Here is a 22,463-nt window from a genome sequence, read left to right as displayed (position 1 = left end):
AGTGCTTGGTTATGATTTAGGATGTTTTTCTAGTTGACATGGCTTATCAAATCAAATCAAATCAAATCAAATCAAATCAAATCAAATATTGTAAAAAAATGTTATTCAAGCTTGCCTGTACCTTAGGATTTCTAATCCTCTTAGTTAATGAGTGCACTGCACTTTCTTTCTCTAAACCTCTCTCATCCTTTGTTTGGAAGCAAGGCAATAGTGCTGCTTTTTTTTTGAAGGATTAGAAATTCATCTCATAAGTGCCTATATTCATCAGTTAATTACCTGCTGATGCCAAAAAGAGCCAGTTCTAGCAATATTTGTTCAGAAAGTTGCATATTAGAGTGAACAGGGCAAAAGAAAGTATACTCCTGCTGTTCTGTGGTCTTTCATTTGTCCAGCCTTTGCTTTCAAGTATTTTCCAAAAACAAGACATGGTTATTATGTAAAGACCAGACTTGGCTCTTTGCTAAATAGTTTGGAGTTTGTTTTTTCGTTTCCTGCTCCTGCACTGTAATTTGTAATTGAATTGAAGGAAGGTTTGCCAAACAGAAGTCACATGAAGAAGATTTGCATGCTTCAGCTGATCTTTGGGTCTAGCAGGTTCTCAGAGATGTTGAACTGTCTGTGCAAGCGTGACTGAGAGATAAAACTTGCATTGCTGTAACCCCTCCCCCAAAAACAGGCATACAGTGTGGCTCTGGCATTCCCTGTGACGATTTTTCTCCTTACGTGTTGCTGAATTTCAGCCCTGAAGTGGCCCATTGTCCCCTGGAACAACACCACATAGATCTGGGAAGTAAGGGGTGGGTCTGGAGGGTAGCAGTCTCACCTTCCACAGGGCACTGAGTTTTCCCTGTGGCCTGCTGCGCTGGCTGCACAGAACCAGTGAGAGGCTCCTGATGCTCTGCTGGCACCAGCAAGCTTCATCAGCTGCAGCAGGACACAAGGAGACAGGAGTTAGTCTCTACGGTTGCTGTCAGAAATTAAACACATGGGAATTTCTCAATGCCAGTTACTTCTGGGCAGAATACAACTGTGGCAAGAGCAGGGAGGAAAAGCCTCTCTCAGCCCTCAAATAAATAATGTGTTGTCCCACTCATGAAGGCACATAAGAACCACCCTTCCTAAGTTTTCCAATCTGAATAAATTTATAATAAAACTAATTCAAGATTCCTTACCTACTCCACAACTTTATGCAGCTTTGTTCTTTTGTGTTTAGCTATCATTTATGTTATGTTCTCATACACTTGGCTTTTGAGAGTGATGACACTGAAATGTTTGGAGCTGACAGAGCTGCAAGGAATTGTTTTGCCAGAAAGTGCGTTCAGGGAGAATGGAAACTATTAGTGAAGTTGGATCTAATGCAAGCAGTTTGCATTTGAATCAATCAGCTGAAGTCAAAGAGTTGTGTTACATGCAAAAAAAATTGAAACATGTTTGTGGGTACTTTTTCCAAGAATTTCAGCTTCTGGGTTTGAAACAGATCTGATTTTACTGGTTAAAGTATCTCCTCAAAAAAAACCCTTAAAAATTTCATTTTCAATTGATCAGTGTTTTAACTTAGCAGAAAATTATATTAGGCAGTTATAGCATTAAAAGAAAAAAAAAAAACTCCAGTGTGAGCAGCCTGAACCACTTGGGATTTTTCAGCTTTAGCTTGGCTTCCTGGAGAAATACAAGCTTACATGAGTGCTCTGTATAACTGTGTATAACTGCCCCTCGACTAAGCACCATCAACTTTTTTTTGTGATCACTGTCTGACTTGAAGCTGTCTTGTCTGGACTGCACGTATGCTGCAAAGATACTTAACTTTTTGCAAATTTTATAAATAATGGGAGATGAGAAAAAGAGTTAGGCTCATTACAACATGGGCCAGAAAGGAGGAGTAAGCATCATGATGCCCTCAACTGAATCCCCATTTTGGGCAGCCACACAGATTTAATAAGGCAGCAAAGACGAGAGCTGTAAGACCCGCCCTTCACGAGCTACCATGGCTCCTGCTGCAACGTGGCGTCCATGCATTAATACCATCTATACCCTCTGCATGCTCCTCACCTGCTTTTGCTACAAGATACCAAACAATGTGCTTTTCTTCCTCCAGCACAGCCTGTGAATATCACTCCATGGAGTATTGCAATTTTCAGATGATGGAAAGCATGCCATTGGGAACAGGAGCTGAGACAGATCCTTGATTCCTCTGTACCAATGCTCCCAAAATCATTTACTGTGCTTCCTTGGTTAGATTTTCTTATTTCAAGACAATCTGATTCATCTACTAGGAGGAAAGGATGATTTGCTTGTATGAGTTGGTGAAAAGACAGAAATTAACAGAATTATTTTTAAATGTCAGTCATCTTCAAGGCAAAATCCAGAGGAAAGCTGACAACTTTTCATGACTTTCCCAGAACCCTGGTCTTCAAACAGCTTTGCAGTCCACATGGTACATAAAATCCTCCATGTCAAGCAAGAGTTGAGGGTATTGTTTTGGCTGCCTAAAAAGAAAAAGTAACCACATGGCATTCCATACTTGCATGGAAATGTGGCCACATGTTTGCTTTCGTGACGGAAAACTGCTTTCCTAATCAGCACAACCATTTCCATCATGGAACCATTGTGCTATTTTCCATTCAAAGGAATCAAGTCACACTGACTCTTTTCTAACAGCTTAAAGATCAGCAGAAACAATGAAGAGAATTGACCTTACGTAATCCTAAACTGATGCCTGGGATTGAACTCTTGCCCAGGGCTCCCATGCCAACTTTGGCAAAACAAGCTCTTTCAGGAGGCTACACTTCCATCCTTTTTCCAGATGCAGTTTTGAGGCAGGTGACAGTGACTCAAGAAGGGGGAAGGGGAGAAGCCACTAGAATTTCTTTGAAGTGCCTTTTGCAGCTCTTGGATTATACATGATTTTATTATTATTCTGTATTTATTCATGGTTTAAACAAAGGGACAAAATACTCTTCCTTTAATTTGGGTAACATTGGGCCAGAAGAATAATTCTTTATATCGTGTTCAGTGGAAATATGTTCACAAATAAACAGTTCTCTTTCATCTTGGGCTGTTACCATGCTTCAAATTGTTTGTTGGCATGGATTAACCAACAGAACTACACATATAAACCCTTCTCTGTCCTAGTGGCAGGTAGATTTTGTCAATAGGAAGGAATCTTTGCTAAAGCTTTCTGACTCCCCTTGTTTGCTAAAGATTATACTTATGTCCATGCTCCTAAGCAGGTATTGAGAATTCTGTGGAGGGATGGGTTTGGGTTGAGTTAAATACCAGTGAACTTCTGTATTGTGCAGATGGAGACACCCCCATCATATTCACTCACAAGAAAACAGTGAACCACAACCACGTGCAGTTTGACTGCCACTTGAACAAATTTTATTTGTGAGTAGAGCTGCATGCCTTGTGGAAAAAGCATTATCCACATGCTGTATGAAAATGGAATATTTTCTCAGCTTAATGTGGTCTATCATTATTTTTTACCTACTATCAACATGCCTGCAGAACATCTAAACTTTTATTTGAATGGAATTGCCATTATTTAGGCTGTAGTTTTTGTATTTACAAATGTGGATGTTTGCTGTGTTTGCTGCTGTACAAGCAGAATAGAAGGACAATGAATTTACAGCCTGTTGTGTTGGGTTTGCATGGCCAAGCTTTGGTAGCAGGGGGCCTACAGGGGTAGCTTCTGTGAGAAGCCACCAGAAGCTTCCTCCTCCATGTCCAGCAGAGCCAGTGCCAGACAGCTCCAAGACAGACAAGCTGCTGGCCAAGGATGGGCCAATCAGAAATTGTGGGAACGACTCTGGGATAGCAGATCTAAGAAAAAGAAGTAAGAAAAGGTTGGCAGATGTAATTGCAGCCTGTGAAGAGCAGTGAGAATATGGGAGAGGAACAGCTATTCAGACCCCAAGGTCAGTGGAGGAGGAAGGGGGGGAGCCGAAATTCCTGTGTAGTCTGTGGTGCAGACCATGGTGAGGCAGCTGTGCCCCTGCAGCCCATGGAGGATCACAGGGATGCAGAGATCCACCTGCAGCCCCTGGAGGAGCCCATGCTGGAGCAGGTGGATGCCTGAGAGGAGGCTGTGAACCCATGGGAGGCCTGTGCTGGAGCAGGGCTCTGGCAGGGGCCTGCAGAGCCATAGAAAAATTATTCACAAATGGATACGTACAGTAAACAATTGTTTTCTTTTTGTGAAATTGGTATGTAATAAAAAGTTTAAAGAAATTGAATTTAAAAATTAGATCATCTATTTAAGCATCTAGCCATTAGTGACAGCTTGTAGTTACAACGAAGGTTCTGCCTCTACAGCATCACATTAATGTGATGAAGATGAAGTTCTGCTTCTGAATTGCCTCCTCCCTACCCTTGTCACTACAGAAAACACCCTTTCACCATCATTCATTTCCACGTTAACCCCAGAAAATGGTGAGATCTTTCTTCTTGTTCTGTAATATTTGAATCTAAAATAAGTGTGGATATTATTTCAGAAAACAAGGAATAGCTGCATGTAAGAATGAATTTATACACATGTGTATTCACAACTTACTGAACTTTGTTCATTTCCCTTCATTGTCCAGTTAAGGTGCATATTCTGATGCTTCTATCCCAGCTGAGAAAAGAAGTGAGTCCACCTTGGCTTTCTTGCTGTTCTTCACCAGGTTTTGCATCTGACTGATTACATCAATCACTGTGAAATATGAGAAACAGCAAAAGACAACAAGTGAGACGTGTGCTTCATAAGCACTCTGATAAGCGATGTGGCAGGCAGGAAAAGAGCCAGGGTCTTGGCAGTGCTCAGATGGTCTGAAGGAGAAAAAGCCTGGCTCAGCCAGGCATTCCTGCAAAATCAGCTGGACCCTGCAGAAGAGTATGGAGAAGTGGCTCTAGCTCCAGGCCAGCTCTCTGTCCTGCTCCTTGGAGCAAACTCTATTGTAGGAGACGGTGTGAACATGTGAAGCATTTGGAGGGCAGTAGTTAACAACTACTACACTCTACAGAGAGGATATCTTTATCACAAACATGGTGTGTGCAATATGAGCCCCTCCTCAGTTCTGTCCCTTGCACAAGACAAATGGGCTGCTGGTGTGTGCTCCAAGATGTCAGCAGACATCAGCATCCTACAGATACCTGTCTGCCTGCTGCAGGATAACAGCATAAGAGAATCTGGTCATGTATTCTTTTCTCTAAGAATCAACACTTTTCCCTCAATTTCAGAGTAAAGAAACTATTCTGGTAGTGACACCTGACTTTCTAGATAACCAGGGCCTAAAAATGGGCCAGGGAAAATAGTAACTGATTGAAATGCTTAGCTTCATGGTAAAGCAAAGACACAGATGTCAAGAAAAGAAAGATTTATCATTTTGTTTTCACATGGAAAACAATGGAAAACAATCTGCCTAAGCTTGCCATATGGTTTTTATTGGAGGCATTCTGTGTTTATATATGTGTGTCTGTATGTATATACATGTGTAAGCTATTATATCAGATTCTGACCTGCTTCATAAAACAAGGATATCTGAAAATATGTCTGCTGCTCATTAATTGCCCTTTTCCTTATGTATCTAAACATTTAGGACTGGCTTGTTCTGAATATTCAGAGATTTCAACTTCAATATTAACAAAAGCAGCCTAAAAGGTCCAAAATGTTCTACTTTGTTTAGCTTGCATTTCACTTCATAATACAAGTATACACAGCCTCAAGGATAACCTAGCTAACCAAGCTAGAGGGCACTTGAATAATGTCAGGTTACAATTTTCTAGTTTGGTGAGTATAATTTTAAGTACTTTTGAAAAAAAAATGTAATTTATTTATTTAAATAACTATTTCAGTTTACTTTTAGTGTGATTTATGGCCATTATCCCTTTTTCTCTAGTGGAAGAAATAATGATAATATTCCTCTGAAATAATATTCCTCTGATAATAGATATAAAACCAGTGGGAGATGTGAGTAAAATGTAACACTATGAGAATCTTTAAAAATGCTGCCATTTACAAACAAACTGATTTGAAAAAATCCCAGTTATTTCTGCTGTGAAATCTGTAAGAGTAGGCAAATATGTAGTTTCTTACATATTGACAGTATTTGGTATTTTTGTATGTCTATTATGGTTTTGATTTTTAAATAAAAATGGCTGCTAATCTCAGCTGTCAATATAGCTACGCCTCCTATGACCGAGCAAAACAACACAGCTGATAAAATACTATAAAATGAGCTATCTGAAAGGAATAATCTTTTTGGGAACGAATCTACTTCCATTCAGTTTTGTAAATCTCAGCATAACTAAAAGTCTGTATAACATGTGGCAGAGGGCAGAATATTAATAAGTTTGTAAAATGTTGACAAATACTGCATCTGTCATGAGTAGAAATTGTAAAAAAATGTCCTCTTCATTCTGTTTGTGCTTGAAATTTCTTACATTTAAAACAAGGAACCCTGTCATCTCCCCAAAGTTTGGCTGCTGCAGCCCTGAAGTGGAACATTTGCTAATACATTTGATACTGTCATGATGAAACTCAGACTATAATCTGCCAAGAATAGAGGTTGCCAGGTCAGTCTTCTGATAAGTATGGCTGATTTGCCTCAATACAGCAGTGGAAAATATGCAAATTCACAGAGTGACTAATTACCCCTTGGGAAAACTTAAGCAACTGGTCTGAACTCCCCTGTAATTAAAACCATCTAGATAATGTAAACAATTGTCTTGTAAGTATTTCGCACTGGAAACTTTCTGCAACTACTTATTCTGTGGCCTGGCTTTGTATTTGCCAAGCTCCTCAATGCATTTTAAGCTCATTAAGGCTAAACTCCTGCCAAGGACTTTCTGTCTCAAGTCATCCAGCGCTCACAGGTGGCAGTTCTGGTTGGAGACTGGAATTATAACCCTGTCGAGTATGCAAGCTAAGGGGGCAGCACATCACATGTCTGTGGACCCCAGCACCAGCAGAAGTGGCAGTGAGAGAGAGGCAGCAGGACTTTTCAGAGGCACCTGAAACTCCAGATGAAATTACTGAGAACTGGAGATGTGGTACTGGGGGGAGAATCAGCATGTGGAGTGTTGGGGGCTTGGTATTCACATACATGAAAAGCAAGGGAACCAGCTGTAATTAAAGTCAGCTGCTTGTTACTTTGTTTTGTTAAAGCTCCTGCACTGTTTTATTGCCCCATTTTAATCAAACATGTCATTCCAAAAATGTCACCAAAATGGTTAATCAAAAGACTCTTAACCTCAGTTGGACTTCTGATCTAGAGTAATAAACTCTCTGATTAGGGGAAACTGCAAATAAGTACTTCTAGCACATGAAACAACAGGGTTGTTTTTTTTTGTCAAGTGGGCTCAGTGATTCTGGGAAAATTGCTTTTACTACAGGTTGTCTTTGGTCACAGTATTTCTCTATGGGATGTGTTCTGAATACATGTTCTAGGTATCTGCTGCTGGGCACTGAAACATGAAAGTTCAGGTGGTTTCCTTCCAGCTTCCCTGCTCTTCCCCTCCCAACAGGAGAGCAAATCACACTGTTAACTGTAGAGATCCTGATGGTGACTTGCTGAGATTATTTAATAGACCACAAGCTAATAAGTAATAGTGCACTTGGAAGGGGATTTGGCTTGCGGAATGAGAGCTGCTAGGTGAGGAAGAAAAAAATGCAACATTCGATTATCACTTATTTCAAGCCCTGAGTAAGGCAAGAGCCAGTATAGGGGCATGTGTGCTTTCTACCAGAGACTGGTCACAAGAGAGCAGTGAATCAAAATTTCAATTGCATGGGAGTTCAGCCAGGTCAATACTCAATAATGAATTTGAATCTTTATAGCAGGAAAACAGTTGGACTGAGAGATACTGTGTTGTGTGGTGATTCAGTCCTGAATCTGAATGCAGCTGAGCTGTGGAGCTTCAATTTGCCTGATACATGAAGTGAATGCAGTTTCCAGAAATCACTGGTTGGTGGTCCAGAAGATTAGTCCTTTGTTTACTCACAGAAAAGGTACAGGAGAGGCCAACACAGAGATTTCCTTGTGTGTTATGCTGAGGCAATCTCTTCTCCTTCTCAAAAAAAAAAAACATTCTGTCCTACAAAAAAAAAAAAAAAAAAAAAAAAAAAAAAAAAAACCACCTGCTAGTTGACTGGGAGTAGACATCTCCCAGAAAAAATAAAATGGCTGGGGAAGATCAGAGTTTGTAATTTGCCTTAGCCTCCAGCCTTCTTGAACAAGATCTTTGCAAAGATGTTCAGAAGATTTAAAATGTTGTGGGCTGGGAGCTGCTCTTTTGCTGAGGCTCAGCTGTCAAAATTAATTGCTACTTTCTAGTATCCTCCTACATCTGTATCTCCAAAACATTTGATGGAGCTTACTGCTACTGCAAAATGGGCCAGAGGAGCACTACAGGGACTTTTTTTTTTTTTTTATTCTAACAATTCATGTTGCTGTTTCTTCAGACTCAGTGTTAGGACTAGTTTGTAGTGTATAGGCACAGAAAATAAAGTAGCCTCTTACCACAACCCAAGATGTGACAAAGATCCTCTTATCACATCCTATGAGTGGAAGAACCTCTCAACAGAAGTCCATCATACCTCAGCTAGGGCTAGCTGCCTCATATTTTGATGGGTTCCTATTGGGGGTGCTACAAGGGAGCTGGAGAGGGACTTTATACAAGGGTGTGTGTGACAGGACTGGAGGAATGGCTACAAACTGAATAAGAGTACATTTAGATTTGATGTTATGAAGAAATTCTTTACCCAGAGGGTAGTAAACAGGTGGAACAGGCTGCCCAGAGAAGTTGTGGATGCTCTGTCTCTGAAAGCATTCAAGGCCAGGTGGGATGGGGCTTTGAGCAGCCTGTCTAGACAGGTGTCCTGCCCACGGCAGGAGGGTTGGAACTAGATGGTCTTTAAGGTACCTCCCAACCCAAACTGTTCCATGATCCTCTGGTATGTGTTGGATCTTGATCTTTCTGCATTGCCTGCCTTTCAGGAATTTTAATTTATAGATATGCCTTTTGCATGCAGTCTTCAAGGCAAGAGCTAAATATTTGATTTTCACCTTGGTAAAAGCTATTTTTTTTGGCAAAATTTGTGAAACAGAGGTAGCTCCAACCCTGAGGCAAAGGACAGAACAAGACAGAAGAGGATTTTACACTGTCAGATGGTAAAGAAACTCATATTCCTCCTGCCTCTCTTAAAATGTGTGGAGGACACTAAAGTCCTTTCAATTCCACTTCTACATCTGTTCTTAGTTAAAAACATAAACAGTAGAACAAAATGAAGAGAAATAGTGACAGTTTGGGCTACCAGAAGTAAGTGTAAAGGGTGTTTCTTAATATTAGATGCTTTTCCAGTCCAGAGCATAGAGAAAAGATGCAAATGTCTCAGAAGAAATCGGGTTTCTGTTCCTCTTTGTCTCCTGCTGGTTGCCAAATGTTATGGAAGTCTGCCTGAGGCTCACTAACACTGAAGCTATTATCTATCTAAATCTGGGGCAGCTGAAGTTGCATTCATATGTTCATTAGAGCTGTTCTGGCAACAGAAAATGAAAGATTCTGAGGCTATATTACATCAGAGACAAGTACTTTTTCATTCTCACACTGCTGCTGTGGCTATACCAACAAGGTTGGTATAGCCACAGCAGGTTGCCCATCTCATGTTAAATTGAACCAAAAACTGCTGCATACTAAGACAACAGAATGGCTCCCAGTACTCAGACTCTTCCACTTAAAACCACCTGGCTTATCTTCTCTGCACTCTCTGCCTGTAGAAGGCCATAATGTCAAGAAACAGCAGAATTCCTGTGCTGAAGGAATTCTACTGGATTGCTGGCTATGATCTAGGGAGCTGAAAAAAGGACCTGAACAAAGGACCTGATAAATTTCACCTTGATTCTGGTTTTAGGGGTGGTCACAAAACTAGTGCAGAAACAGTTAAATTGCTGTTAAGTTGCCAAAACGTAGTTCAGTATCATCCTTCAAAAGTGAAGTTTCCCATAGCCAGAAAACTGTATATTCATCCTCTCAAATATATTTTCCCAAATAGAAAGGAACAATGTTACTGAATATTTACAATATGAGGTTTTTTTTTTGTTTTGTTTTGTTTTGTTTTGAATTGTTTTTGTGGGTTTGTTTATTTGTTTTCCTTTTAATTTTATTTATTTGCTACTTGTTGCTATCATGTTTTGAAATAGATTCATCATCATTTGCATTGCCATGAAATTGGAAAACCCAAGAAAAAGATCAAATCTCCTTAGTGTCAAGCAATATAACTGAGAGGAAAAAAAGTGTCTGTGTGGGTTTACAAAATAAATGAAAACTGAGAGGCAAAAAATGGGTACATCCAAAATAATAGGTCTGGTAACCCAGTACTGACCAGCATATCTTGGACAACTGCTCAGCACATCAGCAGCTTAGCTCTTGCCAAGTTTTCTGAAAAAAGTAAGTGTAACATGGGAATCCGAAAAACAGATTTTTGTGATTGGTAATAGAGAATTTCCTAGTTCTAAATACCTAATGTGAAGGTTAGCATGAAACAAAAAATGAAAATTCTCCATTCTACTCCAAGGCAAACCACAGAGGAAGGACCTGGTTAGTCAGTGATGACAGATATTGAGAAGGGAAGATAAGGAGTCAGTCACTCTCTCCAGTGGGGAAAACTGGAGAGAGATGAAATGGAAGAGGAGAGGCTGATTATCACTGCTTGGAAAATATGGGAGAAGAAAAGAGCAGCAGGAAGGACTATCAGGAAGGCTCTGTGTGTAGCATAGTCAGAAACTGAAGGTGTCAGGTCACAGTGAGTTCAGCAGTGCCAGACCACTATAGAATAGAAGATGGGTCTCAGGAAACAATACAGGAGAGTAACAGGGATGAGATGATGAAGGTGTTAAGGGCACCAGATGTATGAGTGTGAGGCTGGAGAGAAGCCAGGGCTGGTAGCAAGGTGAAGAAGGGGCAGGACAGGACAAGCTGGGTGACAGGGGTATGGAATTTGCATTTAGCTTGATGCGAGAGAGGGAGAGATTGAATTGGAAAGGGTGAAACACAATCAGCCACAGAAGCATGATGCCAAAGGGGAAAGGAGAAGGGCAGAGAAAAGAGAGAAATGAGAGAAGAAATAAATGCTGGGAATTGTATTGTGTATAATGAGAATGGTAAATGGCAGTTAGGAAAGAAAGGGAAACATGCTGAAAATTCTTGAGTGAATGGATCTGAGAAATCTGATAGAACATTCTGCAACTGCAGCAATTTCCTGTTTATAGGAATTCCCTATTTATAGGAATGACCCAGATAAAATTGCAGTGTTCCTCATCTTATTTTTCTAGTAAAATATTGACATTTATTTTGTGTGTGAAGAGGATGTGCATGACTAAGAAAAATATTTCCAACAAGGAAATGGTATTAGTTTATCCAGTCCTTGCTGTTTCTCCAGATACTTGGTAATTCAGAGGCTGTGTCTATGAAAGAAATAGGCTTTTGTTTGGTACAGGAGTATTATATTGAATGGTGCTCAGAAAATATCTTTCCTGACAAATACAGGGGCAACTGGCACAATAACTCCTAAGAATTTAATATTTGCATGTGAACCAAACCTCTGCACCTGACTGATCACTACACAGCTCCAGTTTTCCTCTGCATGAAATCAACTAGCATGAGTAGACTTATCCTACCATAGTACTGCACCAGTGAAAGACAGATTCCCACCTCCTAATTGCATGCACCTCCTAAATGCTCCTAGTGGAGCGTTTCCCATTGTATGAACTTGTGCCATTTGGAGTTTTAAAGAGATTTCTCGGAATGGTAAATTTATATATGGTTTTTGCTTTCTAAAACAAACAAACAATTCTCCAGGCACCAGAAAAGCCAAGCTAGAGAAGAGGAAAAAGTTGAATGGGCAGATTTATGTCTGCATTTTTTCCAGAGTTTGGTTTTGGCTCATTATAGGCAAAATGTAGCCACAAAAATGGAATGCAAACGAACACCCTTAATATGCAGACGTACCCTTGTCCAAAAATGACACGGCAAGGAAGAAAACAAAAATCCAAGGTAGATCCCTCAAGTCACTGTGCATTCATGTTTTCAGACAGAGAATTTAGTCATCAAATGTGCTGCTGGTGGAGCATGCTCAAAACTGCTGCTCTTTTGGAACCCTGGAGAAGTGTGAGAGCATGGCAAGGTCTCACTACAGCTGTGAACCGATATATCACAAACTTCACCAGAGAGGACCCCTTTGAAGATCAGCAGACAACTGAATCTTCTGCTGCTCTTATTTAGTCTGGTATGTCTTGTCTGAGACTGAGGAAGGAGATGACAGTTTTCTGAGATAAACCCTGACCTGAGGCTACCCATTCATTCCGCTGTTTTGGGAAGCCATTTGTTACAAACTGATTGTTCTACATACATGGAGCTTGCCTTTCATCTTCTTCTCACTTCAGAGGTCATTTTATAAGTCTCCTCTTAATACCATCAGGCTTTTGGGTGAGCTGGGACAGATGAACATCATTGAGGAGAGGGGACAATATCCTGTGTTTTTAAATTCTTCCATGACTCCTTTGTGGCTTATTACCATGTCTGAATACTTGATTAATGCTAGACAAAGAGGAATGCAGAATACATTGGTGCCAAATCAAGAACTGAAACCACACCAGCATCATGCACAAAGTTATGTGATTTAAAACCACATCATTTTAAATAACAGCCATGCTGAGTTTTTCTTACTTTTTATTTTTTAATTAATTGAGGGTTCTTACGCTTTGGACTTTACAGTGGTGTGTCTAAAATCTCTTAGCTTTGACTTAAATGAAAGTTGAGATTTCTCAGTACTCATTAAACTTCTGAGGAAGCCTTTAGGAATAATGAATTGTAAGGCTGACTCTGAAGTCAGCAGAACTGGTTACAACATATGAATGCCCTAGAGATCTAGCCCAAATTGGAGCAAAGTTCTGCTCCCAGCTGTAGTGGTATGAGTGTGGAGTAGCAGACATAAAGATTTACTCCACAAAAAAATTAAAACATACATATACTGAAATGAAAAGATACATCTGTCCAGGGAGTTTTTTTGTATTGCTAATTAAAATAAAAATCAAGCTAGAGAAACTGGAATAAATAATTCTATTTTGTAAAAGCACAGACTATTTTCCAATTAAAAATGGGTTGAGATGTTAGCCAATGATGTTGTCTAGACGAATATTATAATAAATGCATCCTTGAGCCAATAGTTGTTACAGCCATCTACTCAGGGTGTGCTCACCTCAGGAAATTAGATGTAGTGAAGAAACCAAAACCAGTAAGTTCCACACATTGTGCAGCCCAGAATTCATTTGCTGGAGGATATTCTGTGCCAGCACTTGGCTGACATGACTTTTAAGCTTGTTTTCTGCATAGTGAAAGACCTGGCACTTCTGGCTGTTGACTATGAAGAGGAGATATGAACTTGGATGTTTCTGTATCTCCCATACTATAAGTGTCTGATTCACAACTTGCACATCCAAACCAAATACAACTAATAGTTTTTGCTTGCTGTCCTTCACTTCTGGTGACTGGCTTAGCAGTAGCTGTAGGTCATGCGTTCATACTCCTGTTTAACCTCCTTAAGAAAACCAGACACAGTGGGAAGAAATCTTTCCAATATTTATGAGTAGATGGCATGGATAGCTTCTTTGCAAAGGGTGCAGCCAACAAATAAAACATCTGATGCCTTTTGCTCTTACTTTTTATAATCCTGGTTGTATGTTTAATGCAAAATGTGCTATATTTGTATATTGTGTGTGTGTGTGTGTGTAATATTTTGGATGATTTTCAATTTTATTGCTGTCAAAGGGTTTGAAGTTGGATATAATTATGTAATGTGAGGAATATGTTGTATCCTTCTACATGAAAATTATCACTGCCCACCACAACATTATACTAAATTGTGGAATGGAATAGAATAGAATAGAATAGAATAGAATAGAATAGAATAGAATAGAAGTAATACAATATAACAATAATATAATGCAGTACAATACAATGCAATACTGACATACTGTTGCTTGCTAACTGAGAAACCTCTCCAGAACAAGTCAGATAGAACAGGAATAAAAGCAGTGAAATATAGCTGTGAGTGAGTAACATGGAAGGTGAACAGTCATTAGAGAGTAAGTAGAGCTATAAGTGGTTTTTAAAAGCCCCAAGGATTCTTGGCTGCCAGTTGTCATAGCTGAAAACATGGATTGAACAGGACACACAGAGTCAGCTAATGCCGTCCCAGTGCTCCAGGAGAAGGGAACTTAAGCACCAGTAGCTGAAGGGCTGATTAAGTCCATTTGGCTTGCTGGCTGCTTCATACATCACTGATTTTTTCCCTCCATCCACTAATAACTTAATCTCTTTCTGTTTCCCTTGTGCATTATCCTGTATGTATATTTATATATATTATTTATACATATATCCTATATATATATATATCCTATATATATATCCTATATATATATAACTCTATAACCAGGGCAGTTATAGCCTCTGAAGTGGAATATCTGCCCCTTGGTCCCTCCCTGCAGCATTGCTGTTCTATGGTGAAGGCAGGTTTGGGTACTAATCACTTGTAGGGGCTGCCGGCTTCAGACTCTCTCCTAGGTCTTCAAATACATATTTCAATCAAGCTATATAAATCAGATTTCTCTGGGCTGTCCAGCCAGCAGGTGAACTTATTTTCCTTTTTTGTTTACTGAAAGTTGCAATTGGACATATTAGTCAGTCAAAAGGATAAAGTCTTTTCCTCTTCCCTGTAGATTTCATTTTTCGTTTTCTAAGGACTAGCTGGACACTTCTAACTTTGTCAGGGTGGGTGAATTACAGAGGCAATTCGTTTTATCCCTTCCTTCTTTTCTCTTCCTGCCCCTCAAAACAAGAAACAAAATTATTCCTGTTAAGGTAACAGCAGACAAACCAGACCAAATTGCTTTACTGCAGTGGTTCAATGTACACTGCTGTACACAGAAATTGCCTGGTTTATGGCACTGTTTGCCTTACATTGAGGAAAAAAACATAGATTTCAGAGTAAGGTCTTACAAAAGCATAGATTTCTATGGCGGAGCTAAATTGTAAGCAGCCTGCTACAAGCCATATGTGAACTCCATGACAGTTCATATTACAGCTATAAATATAAAATGAAAAGAAGAGGCCTCACCTGGCACCCTGACTGGTTTTTGCAAGTGTTACTTTGCACTCTTACAAGCCAAGTGAAAATTCCCAAACGCTGGCCGCCATCCAGTGATCTTTCCCATGCCCTGGCTCACCACCTTGGCAGTGTTTGAGGTGCAGCGGTGCGTTGTAATTGGTGGCTTTTCTGAGCCCATGCAGATGGCCAGTGTCGTCAGGGAGCTCTGCTGGGCATGGCAGCGGCTTCGAGCCTTGCTCCAAGGCTCTTGGCAGCGCGGGATACATGTGCCCGCTGCGCCCTATGCCTGCACCCCAGCCAGCCAGACAGACAGACAGACACCTGCCAGCCAGCCAGACACCAGACAGCCAGACACGCACCAGACAAACTGGATGCTGAAGAAATGGTGTCACCCAAGTCTGTGTCACCTCATCTGGGTGGCAAAATCCTTGGGTTAGGGATAAGAGAGTATTCTGGGAGAGGTTAATTTCTTGTTTCAATGTGACCACCTGAACCTGCTTCAAAGTTGTCTGCAGCACAGCATCAGGTGTTCTGGCATCTGAAAAACATACAGCAGGGAGTCCGCAAGGTCGCTTGCAGTGCCACATACCCGATGGGACTGACACCTCTGTGTCTCTCAGTTCCTCCCTGGTAGGGTTACCATGGACTTTGAGGGACATATTCATCCTTTGAAAAAGTCGCTGGGGAGCCACTGAGCATAGAATGTCCTTGAGATAATCTGAGTATCACCCTACTGTGACAACTCTCAGAGCAACAGAGGCTGGCACTGAGGTGTCTGCACGGGTCACTACTGTAACTCAGAGAAGAAAAAAGATCCAGAGACCACCATCTGAAATATGTCTTTTGTCATCCATCATTGTCCTCCCTCCTTCTGGAACTTTCTACCTATTTCAAGATGTGGTGAGAATCCCAGCTTGCTGCAGCTTTGTTCCCTTCTCGTGAGCCTTGGAGACACAGCATGCTTTTTTTCTGTAACTTCAGTCTCCCAAATTCAAAGCAGGATGGATTTTTTGTGATTTTATTTATTGATTGCACCACACACAGAAGATGAGAAATGCTGTGGATGTGAGGTTGGAAAGGATTCCTCCCTTGAATATGTATTGTGAAATGATAAAAGCCTCCTCAGTGACTCAAGAGTGGCTTCCTTGACCACAGCAATAGAAGAACACAACTGTTTTGGGCTTTCCTGAGAAAGTTCTGCTACCACAACAGCAGGACTTCTTGAGAAAGAGGTTTTTTCTGTGTAACAGGAAGAAAGGGTACTAAAATTTGTCATTAAGGTCAGGATAATAATCCAGGCCAGAAGTTCTTAACATCTTGGGGTTCATCACTAAGTAAACAAGAAGAAATGAGTCACCAGTAGCCCAGACTCTATGAAAAGACAAAAAAACCCCAGCCTCAAAAATTAATAAAAGCTTTTCCTTGTGCTCAGATACAAGTCCTGTGTCAGATACAAGGCTCTGTAGGACTCCATGTAACTGCAGCTTGTGAGTGACAGAACTAAGAGGACTTGATTAAAACTGCAGCGCAGATACAAGCTAAAGGAGAAGGAGAAATGAATAGGACATTTTGATAGACATGGGGCAACTGTGTCCTCTCCTTCTGTTTGGAAAGTATTTTAGTTTGCCTGTGAAGCAAACAAGGCAGTAGGTCTGAGATAAAAAAAACTCTTTTCCTGCTTTTTTCAAAATCAAAACTTGTAGTGTTTAGGAAAACAGAAGGAAAAAAATTAATGTGTACCTAGAATAGCCATTATCTTTGATGGAAAATAATAAATTTATTTAGGATTAGGACTCAAAGTGTGTGTGTGCTGGCATACAGATAATTTCTGACAATATCAGAGATGAAAAGAAGCCTTTCCTCAAGCAGAGAGCACGCAGCTCCCTGCCCTCACTGTCAGGCAGTGGCCAGTGACAGTGCAGTGTTTTACTTTCCATTGATGGTAGCAACACCCCCAGATAATTCATCAGGCAGCCAGCAAGAAATGCATCTTGGTTTGGTCTGGCCACACTACAGACACAGTTAATCCCTGTAACTCCCGTCACAATTAAAAACTCTGATTTAGATCCTAGGAAGACACTGCCTTGCTATTTTAACGACCCAATTATTTTTACAGCAGCTGTTACACCAAGACTTGGTTTCCAAACTCTTCTCTGCAGGTCAGACAGATCCCCACAAGGGCAGGGACTGTCACTGCTGGCTGTGCAGGTGCCAGCAGCGGCACCTGCTAGACACCAGTGCCATTTTCTGGCTGCTCCTGCAGGCAGGTGACTGAGAAATGAGCAGTTCAGCTGGGGACATGCTGTTGCAAGCTGTATCACTGCTCTCCAGATTCCAGTTTGTTATAACTCCTATCTAAAAGTGCCCTACATCAGCAGGGGTAGTCTAGGTTCAAGTGTGACTACAGAGCCCACATGATGCTTGGGTGCTGGGGTACAGCTGCAGTCCCCCTGTCCCTCCCCCAGTGGGTGTTTGCTCAAGCCTCAGCACGAGCCCAGTCAGCATTTCTGGAGGCAGATGGTCTTGGGACCAGAGAAAACTTTCTCACCTAACTTGCTGACTCAGGATGCTTCAAGGCCATGATCTCATGTCCCTTTCCTCTAATACTTTCTCCCCTTTCAGGAAGCAACTGTTTATTGCTTGTTTGTTGGCAACTTGGTCACATTGCTGGTTTTGAAATCAAAGGCATCAGTAGCAGTTATGCTCTGTCATTTCTGTGCTGACCTTCAAAATATTCTCAGCTAAAGGGCCATCTGCAATTGTAGTCTGATGATGTAGTCAGGGATAACATTTCTATTCCATAAGAATTCACAGCAATTTGACATTTTCATTCTGAACTGGATTGAAAACTTAACACACTCAGACTTTCCCTGTCATTGAAATTCTTAGTGCTGCCTCAAGGAAATTTTTTTTTTTTTTTTATCCATAACACTGCAGCATTTGATAAGGCAACAGTATTTGCCTCCAGTAATGCAGAAAAGTTGAAGTGCAATATTGGAGAAAAATTTATGAAATATTAATATGTTTCATTTAGTGATGCATTTAGATATATAGACTTCACAATGAAATGTGAAAATATATCTAAATGAGGAATTCAAAATATTTTGAGTGCATCAAACATATTTGGGAAAACAGGGACAGTGGGTTTGAATATGGTTTTGAAAATGTAGTGGTATTTAACATATTTTTGTGGCATCCTGTTTCTGACAAGAGATATTTTTCTGTCTTCTGTCCAAAATCATTGGCTGGTTTTAATAATGAGATGGTGCCCTGGTTTAGCTAAATAGAGGGTCTTACCCTGCTCCTTAGTGCAAGAGTTCTAGCTTCCCTTCAGCTATGTATCCTTCCTTTTCTAGTAGTCTCTGGGACTGTTTCTGGGTGCATGATGGTGACTGACAGTCTTCTGATGGACTCCTCAGTTGAGCTCTGTGACAGATTTTTAAAGCTCCCTGCTGCAATATGCTGCCAAATCCCTACCCAGAAGGGTTTCCTAGAGTTGTCCATGTCCTGGCTGTTTGAAGGATCTGTGTGAGCACTGACCCACTGACTTGTCCACATCCCCTTGCCTTGACGAGCAGCAGTTCTGCTGCTTTTCCTTTTCCCACTGCTGTCAATGCTAGCATTAAAAATTAAAAAAAAAAAACATTGGAGCTGCTCTGTCAAGATATATATTCAGACACTAAGTGCAGAATATGCCTGACTTCAGATCTTGCTTCAGGAAAAAAAACTTATTAGGCCAGCATTCAGCATTAACCTGGACTCCTCCCTAATTAGATTTTGTTTTGTGCTTCAAATATGATTTCCTTGCTCCATGGTCTTTAACAGCATGGGCCTCTATCACAGCAGAGAGTGCTTGCCTCTCTTTGAGATAGACAAGATAGATGGTTGTAGTGAGAGGACTTGGACATGCCTTTTACAAGTGAAAACATTCCATGGCTTAGTGGTAAGAGTAGAAAATAGAAATGTCACAACGGTTTCTCTCTGATGGCATCCAGACTGGCCGTTTTTCTGGAAATGCCAGTAGGTTTGTCAAGTCCATTGGACTTTGGGGAAGAAATGTATAAGGTGTGGCTAAAGAAGTTGATTTTGGGAAGTGATTCTCGGGCATTAGCACTGCTTGCTTTCTGGATCATGGCTAAATCTTATGAGAGTGCCCAAAACCTTAGGAGACTGCTCAGACCACTTGACAGGTACATTTTGTGTAAATTAGTGATAAAAGGAGTTTAGGAAACAATTGAGATATGTGAACTTCCACTCCTTCTGCTGCAGGGTACCAGATTTCATGTTTTCATGCACGATATCTCATGGTGGGCCTCATTGCTGTTTGTACCTTTGTGTTTGACAAATTGTCTTAAAAAGAGAGCAAAGATGCTTGGCCTTTTTTGTAGCATGGAGGTACTATTATGGTGTCAAGTAGGATGGACCCCCACACTGATGTCAACAATATTTAAAAGAAGGAAGAACTGAGACTAGCTCAAGGTTGTGGCAGACCTCTCAGTTAAACTTATTCAAGCATGAATGGAAGCACCTAATATTTTCGTTCCATGTAGGATATGAAAGTAATTAAAGGCTAAAAACAAATCCAAGAGCGGATTTAGGCATAGTGAATAAAGCGAGCATCTTTGTATCTGTCTGATACTTAAAGCCTTTTGGAATGTGCTTGTGTATTTTGCATTAAAATGTCAATGAACAAAACACATAAAGGTAGGGCATCTCTTTCAAGAGATCTCACTGAGATACAGGTATGTTCTTCCAGTCTGCCATCACTCTCTAGATTTGTGATCTTCCTTGTGGCCTGACAGTACCTAATCTTGGCCAGGATACACCTCACAGTTATCAAGCCTCCTTCCATGAACCATCTTCTGAGGATATGACAGGTGACACCATGTTCTCCTTAGGCTGAAGAAACCTGAGAACACCCAGGTCTTTGCATTATAGGTAAGTGCTTTAATCACAAGCATTTAGCACAACTAGCAGCAATAACATCTCATCCAGGATCAGCAGCAGGTAAGGCCTGTGAAAAAAAGAAAGAGATGGCTGTCTGTGCTTGAATGGGTGGCTCAGGTGCCTAAAGTTTTGGAAAGAGCAGTTTTCTCTTTCTCCTTGACGTACTGTTCAGAGTGAGATGGAGGGAAGCATCTCAGCCCCTGTGTGTGATAGTGCTTCTGAAAAATCCCACTCTGATCTTTGCCTCCTGGCTGTCTTACAGACTCTGGTGTTGTGTGTTCAATCTCCCCACCACTGAACCCTCTGTTCACAGCACTGGGAAAATAAGTGGTGCTTACAAGGCTGTGAATTCTGCTCTCACAGCCAAGACCTGTGGTAACACCACGCCTATATAATCTTTAGTTCATGGAAGTAGAAAAATAGCCTCTGGAAACAAATGCTAGCATAAAACAGGTGTGGGAATGGTAACAAATTTTTTCCCTGCTGGCCAGTACATCTCAAACTATCATTTCAATTAAGACAAAAATATTACAAATATTTGGGCAGAGTTCTAAATGGAAGTCACTTGTAAACTCACCATAACCCTACAAATAATCCTGAGACCCCCATACCCAGACTATCTACTCCTAAGCATAAATTTCTCTTCCAGAATTAGGCGTGAAGGAAATTCAAAGGAAAAATTGTGCTCTTCATCTTTTCACACCTTCTAAGCTGTAAACTTTTTCTGACATGAGTTATCTCTTCTGATACTTTGGTACAAAGCTGGCAGAATAGAATTTTAAAATGTAGAGTTTTAATTTAGTATAAATGTTTACTGCTTCTGAAGACAAATTCTATGTATGGGAGCCACTGTTTACAGAATGGACCTTGAACACTTTATCAGCTGGTATCACTGCAAATATTGAAGGGTTTTCCTGCAGGTTCCATTTTTCACCTCCCTTTCTCTTTCCTTCTCCTTTGAGATGCTTCATTTTGCACGTTCCTCATTGTCAAACGTTTTTAAATTGCTTCTGGCAGGAACGTTTTACAAGTGGGGAGGATGCCCCAGGCTTCTTCCTGGAAAAGAGGAGACTCTGTGTGTGGGGAGGCTGACGCCAGCTATGCAAACCTTGTAGCTTTGCATGAAAAAAAAAAAGTATTTTTTTGAGTAAACAATGGAATCCATTATTTACAGACTGCATTGTAAACATCTGCGGCAGAGAAGTCTTCTTATTGTATGCCTGTGATGACAAGGGCTAACCCAGCACAGGAAGAAGGAAGGACCAACCCACTTAACAGAATGAGACTTATTTGAATTCATGTAAAAGCCACCAACAAACAATCAATGGTTTAGCTGACGCTGGACATAAGCAAATAAGAAATATTAGGATACCTACGTGACATTCTGGCTCCATCAAAACGAGCAGGATGTTTGAAATTGGCATTAGAGGTCAAGGCTCTGTTTCTAATCTTTTTCCTAAAAAAACCCAAAAGCAAAATAACTACAATTGCTCAGCTTATATTATAAAAACAGTGTTAAAACTATGGCTTTCTGACTGATTGAGGTACTTAACACACATTTTTTAGACACTTTGATAACTACAGAAAAAATGTGAATATTGTGCTGCCTCTAAAAAAGGAAATAAAATTATTCCTTTATGGACCTTGGCAAAGGACATTTCCACATTTTTACTGGCTGGCTGAGCTCTTGGCCTTAGGTCATCTGTTGTTTCAACTAGTGATTAGTGCTTTTGACTTCAGTAGTTGTCATTGCCTTGGAACTGCACTGAGGAGAGATTGTCCACCACTCTTTGCCATGTTGTACCAAAGGCAGTTTTCCAGGAAAATCCCACAGCATCTCTGCTGTGTAGCTCATCCCAGCTCTGAGGCACCAAAGAATGTTGGAGAAAATGTTTGCTGCCATTTTTGTACAGCAGACTGAATTAGTACCTTTTTCTTCCTCCCCAAAATATTCCCTACTTCAGCTGTTGAAAGCAGCCAGAATTAGAATTCAGATTTGGTTCTCTCCTTTTTTTACAAATTTTATTTTCACACGGTTAATCAGGTACAATAATCTGTTTTTACATTCTTGTATCATCAAATCTTTTCCTAATTTATGTTGCCTGTTGTAGCTAGTCCATTTGCAGTCAAAGGTATAGAGTGCATCCCTTCTGCCATAGCCTTCTTGTCTTTGTTCACACTCCCTTGAGTCTGCCCAACTTTTCACTTTTCACAGGCTTTAGACAATGCAGATCTTGGTGGCACTGGAGTTACTGTCACCAGCACAAGATGTGAAAACCTGAGTGTGCTTATGCAAAACTCAATCCCAACTAATGTTTTGCAGCTAGTTTTAGCTGAAAAAGTTACCTTTCCCCATGCTCTAGAGAAACAA

This window comes from Pyrgilauda ruficollis, unplaced genomic scaffold (genome assembly GCF_017590135.1).
Source record: "Pyrgilauda ruficollis isolate IOZ18807 unplaced genomic scaffold, ASM1759013v1 scaffold24, whole genome shotgun sequence".
Taxonomy (NCBI): Eukaryota; Metazoa; Chordata; class Aves; order Passeriformes; family Passeridae; genus Pyrgilauda; species Pyrgilauda ruficollis.
The sequence above is the reverse complement of the archived record's forward strand: the minus strand, read 5'-3'. Positions refer to the sequence as shown.